This window comes from Camelina sativa, chromosome 5, assembly GCF_030686135.1.
Source record: "Camelina sativa cultivar CO46 ecotype springtype chromosome 5, ASM3068613v1".
Taxonomy (NCBI): domain Eukaryota; kingdom Viridiplantae; phylum Streptophyta; class Magnoliopsida; order Brassicales; family Brassicaceae; genus Camelina; species Camelina sativa.
Window position 1 is genome coordinate 32,694,573 of NC_141884.1, and position 5,146 is coordinate 32,699,718.

General features: G+C 39.2%; 1 non-coding gene across 1 annotated transcript; it reads right to left on the reverse strand.

Moving 5' to 3' along the window:
* Positions 1-2,289: 2,289 nt before the first annotated feature.
* On the reverse strand, positions 2,290-2,395 carry LOC147944640 (small nucleolar RNA R71). Its single transcript, XR_015558694.1, has one exon. It is a non-coding gene; the product is annotated as a small nucleolar RNA R71 (small nucleolar RNA).
* Positions 2,396-5,146: the final 2,751 nt, after the last annotated feature.

Below are 5,146 nucleotides of genomic sequence, written 5' to 3' on the forward strand. Positions count from 1 at the left end.
ACTGTTGGGCCTCTGCCCTTACCACGACCACGTCCGCGTCCACGACCACTTTATTCTAGCTAGTTTATTAACAAGCTTTAGGCTTTGATATCCCATTTTTAAACCTCACTTTCCTCTCTTGTCTTGTTTGTTTGTTTGAGGGCAAGCAAAGACTAAGTTTGGGGGTTTTGATGTCACTATATTTTACCATATTTATGGTCTTGTTTATTTCATGTTTTGCATCATATAGAAGTCATTCCTTAGGTTTTATAGCCATTTATGTCCAAATATGCACTTAGGATGTTTAGAAGCATGCATTGCATACATTTGTGCATTTGGAGTATTATTATGTGTTATGGAGCTCTAAAAGGGTAAGGAAGGACTTGCTGTTATTTCTGGAGCTAAAAAAGAGGATTGGAAGTATCAGAAAGGGAAAAGAAGGCACTCGACCATACCACTCGAGCAGGCACACGGTCGAGTACATGGTCGTGTTCATAATGAGCTCCTCAAAGATTGATCCGAATGTAGATTTGACGTTGCGATTCAGGGCAATTGCGATTTGACGTTGAGAGTTGTAGGAAATTGAGTTATATTTCCAATGCCGGTGGTTTCAAGGCAATGGGATCTGTCGTTCAAGAGTTATACCTGTTTTACTAAACCGATATCATACCAGATCGAAGACTGGAGTTACTTGACGGACCAACCACTCGACCATGCACTCGACCGAGCATGGTCGAGCACTTGCAGCCAACTCTCTATTTTGTCCTCTAGCTAACTAGGGCTTTCTCCTCTTTACTATATTTATGTGCTGGCACTTGTGGCCGAAAAGAGGAGACCCTGTAGACACCTCATAACCTAGTTTTTGCCATTTTTAGCTAAGAGATTAGATGTTTTGTTGATTTTTGACTATAATGATCTAAGTTTAATGCCTGCTTTTATATGATCTTTGCTAGTGAGAGCTAGATTGAGAGTATCTTAGCTTGATTGTTATTGCCAAGAGATTGGATTAACTTGTATTAGGAGATCATTGTCTAGAGATAGCTCATGTTTGATTGAGGTTTGTTGGCTAGTTTAGATAATCATAGCTTGAGTCCAGCCCATGAATCCATCCTTAGGACCCTCTTTATCTATTGATTTACCTGTTTGAATCCTGTTTAATCGCTTGCTGTTTGTTTACTTTCGTTCTGCTCTGTTTTGTTTGATGCTCTGTTTCAGTTCTGTTCATTCGCTTGTCAACTCGACCACCCACTCGACCATGCACTCGACCGAGTGCTAGGTCGAGCTCCAGTTTACTTTCTTGTTTATGCATTGTTCTGTTCTTGTTTTCTTCTACTTATTAGTCAATTCTGCTTAGTATTGTTTATTGCACTTGTTCTACAGTTTAATTCAGCATTACTATTGTCTTAATTAGTTGCCTTAGTTCATTGCATTTCATTATTGTCATTAGGTTGTTAGAAACAAATCAACTTGATATTTGGCTTAACTTGAATGCATTGATCACATCTTGACTGCTTACATATCACACTCTTTATGGATTGACATCCTTTATGCTACAACATCATAAGGGTATTGAAACACCTTGCATACCATTCATCATCATCTCTGCTTATGTCTATGTTTGCATGTTCTCATACATTCATTGCATAAGTAGACCTAGAAAAAAGTCCTTGTTTCAATTGGCGTCGTTGCCATTAGGGTGTTTATATGTTCCAGTCGAGATTTCATTGTTTCAAGATTAAGCTATGTTACTTTTTATTCTATTACTCACCTCTTTCTTGTTCTGGTGTTCTGTTTTGATTCTCAGGTACCACTCGACCAGGCACTCGGCCGAGTACCTCAAAGCAAACGGTCGAGTGCTTGTTCGAGCACCTGCTCAGATTCTCAAAAACACGGAAGAAGAGGTGGTAATGGAACTCCCACATGATCAGACTGAACCTCACAAGAGAAGGAAGATTGGTGATAGTGATACTCCCACTACTCATACTCAAAGATATGGGATAGTGCCTCCTCCTATCCACAACACAACCTTCACAATCAAGACTAGTCTGATCTCAATGGTTAAGAGCAGCAGATTTTATGGCCTGCCTACTGAAGAACCACTTGCACACCTTGATGAGTTTGATAGCCTCTGTAGCTTCACAAATATAAATGGAGTTAGTGAGGATGCATTGAAGCTGAGATTGTTTCCTTTTTCTCTAGGAGATAAAGCCCATCAGTGGGAGAAGACTCTACCTCCTGGAAGAATCACCTCTTGGGTTGAATGTAAGAAGGTCTTCCTTGCAAAGTTCTTCACTAGCTCAAGGACTGCACATTTAAGGAATGAAATTTCAGGATTTCTACAAAAGAACAATGAGACCTTTTGTGAGGCATGGGAGAGGTTCAAAGGCTATCAAACACAATGCCCACATCATGGATTCAGCAGTGAATATTTGTTGTGTACTTTGTATAGAGGTGTTCTTCCCAAGATAAGGATGCTCCTAGACACAGCCTCCAATGGAAGCTTTATGAATAGAGATGTAGTTGGAGGTTTGGAATTAGTAGAGAATCTTGCTCAGTGCAATGGAAATCATAGTGAGGAGTATGATAGAAGCTTAAGGGGAGGTGTTGATTCTCAGGATTGGCATAGAAGGGAACTACAAGCCTTGAATGAGAAGCTTGAGAAGCTAGATAAGCTCTTTCTACACAAAAGAGAGGACTCCCAGCAAAAGAAGGTACATGTTGTTTGTGAAGATGAGCAGTCTATGGTCCCAGTTTATCCTTCACAACAACCCCATCAAGCTCCTGCTCAAGATCATGAGATGAAGAATATGCTTCAGCAACTCCTACAAACTCAAGCTAATGGAGCCATGGAAACAAGTAAGAAGCTCACAGAGATGAATAACAAGGTGGACTGCACATACAGTGACCTTAATATCAAGATTGAAGCTTTAACTTGCAGAATGCTTCTCCTAGAGAGCAAGAGTGAATCTTCTTCTTCTTCTAGACAACTCCATGGGACAGAAATTAAAAATCTAAAGGAGTTTGCCACTGCCCAAGCTATCTCTCTCAAAGAAATATCTTCAAAGCTCCCTGAGGAAAGTGACAGCCAAGATGGGGAAGATTTTCTCCAACCAGAGGTGCAGAATGAGAAGAAAACTGAGTTTGGGACACCACTCGACCATACACTCGACCATGCACACGGTCGAGTGCCTGGTCGAGTGCTTGATCGAGTCATTGCTCAAGAATCTAGCAAGCCGGTTCAGTTCATTCCTCCTCCCTATCAGCCACCTTTGCCATTTCCAGGACGGTTTAAAGAGCAAATGCTGAAAAAGTACAAGGCTTTTATTGATAAGCAAGCATTGATGGTCTTGAGTCATGAACTTTTTTTACAAGATGTTGAAATAAATGAGAAGCCACAAGTTAAAGAGCTTGAGCAGAAGAAGCCAACTATTGATGGGCAAACCTTCAGGATTGAAGAGAAAGGTCATGAAACTGAGTCTGGAATCTTTAAGGGTGTGAATGGGGTAGAAACAGAGATTTTAGGTCACTCGGCCTTCCACTCGACCTACCACTCGACCGAGCAACTTAAGTCACTCGACCGAGTTGTACCAAGTCACCCAAAATGCCCAGACTTCATCCCCAAGCTTCACCAACAACAAGAGCCAAGAAACCCCTTCTCTGATGGTTTGTCTGAGCTTCAAACTATCAACATTCTACATGATTCAGTGAGGGAATTAACAACTAAGGATGAGGAGATAAGTGGACAAATCAAGAAGCTTCATGGTAAAGTTAGAAGTTTTTCTCCAAAGAAAGCAAGGCAAGGTCTGAGTATTATCAGCAGACACAGCTCTTTTAGCATTGACCCAGGAATAAGAGGAGCACTACAATCTTTGGGAACAAAGGGGACTTCATCACCTCTATATCACCCTTCCAAAGCATAAGGAGTATGCAAAGTCAAGCTTAGAGACTTTAAACAAGCTCACTTTGGAGGAAGTCCCAAAGGTATCCATGTACATATTGGTTTAAGTTTCTTGTTATTTTGATCTTGTTTTCTTTTGTGTTATGATTGATCAGGTAGCATGAAGGTCCTTTAGGCACTTGGTGATATTCCAAAAATGAATCCCACCCTCAACCCATCCCAAGTAATACTCCAACTCTATCTTTGTATATACCATTGCATTTCTTGATTTTGTGTTGCTTCTTGATTCTTGAATCCTCTTTCAAATTTCTCTTACACAGGGGACTGTGTAATTTAAGTTTGGGGAAGGGTTTGAGATAGCATTTGACATTGTTTTCTGTTTTCTTATTTCAAATTTTTAGCATAATCATGTTAATACTTGCATTGCATCTAAGGCATAGAAAAACCCTAAAATTTGAAAAATTTTGCAAAAATCTTTATAAAAAAAGAGTGTTCATGTAGTTTACATTGCATATTAGGATCTTGTTTAGCATGTTTCATATAGGACTGTTTAATATTTGCATTAGGGATCTATGATGAGTTTTGCCTTGTTAGCTTGTTTAAATTCACTAAACTAGGATCAATGCCCAAGTTAATAGTACTTTGATGCTAGTTGAGTAGTTAGAAGCATAAGATTGAACCAAGCCTTGAATTCCTGCATTGCATTTGGTCTAAATTGAAGCATGTTGTGATTTGATGCCATTTCCTACTTATAAGAACCTAATATTGACTTTCAATTATCAACTTGTGCATTGCTTTAAACTCATGGATACCATATACATGTTTGGATCATCTTTTTCCTTTTACCACTCTTGTTGATCCAAGTAGTTGATTTCCTCATTAAGAATCAGTTTCCCTACCCTTAACCTATCCTTCTTCCAAGCTAAATTTATTCTTGAGTGTGTAAGGCCTATTTTGGGATTGAGCTTGGTAGAATGTGTTAGGTTTGAACTGACAAGAGTAAGACCTTGTGTAGTTCTAGTTTGCATTTTCCAATTCAGATAGGACTAGGTGGATCACTTTTTGGGTTTGGGACTTGGCTGTTTTGAAAGGAAAAGAGAAAAAAGAGAAAGAAAAAGGTAGAGTCTTTAAGAGGGGAATGTGTAAAATCAAAGTCTAGTGAAAGAATGGGAAGTATAATATTGTTGAAGTTGGTTCTAGTTAAAGAAAAGAAAGAAAGAAAAAAAAGAGTATAGCAAAATGCTTTTATGTCATAAGAATAAGAAGAAA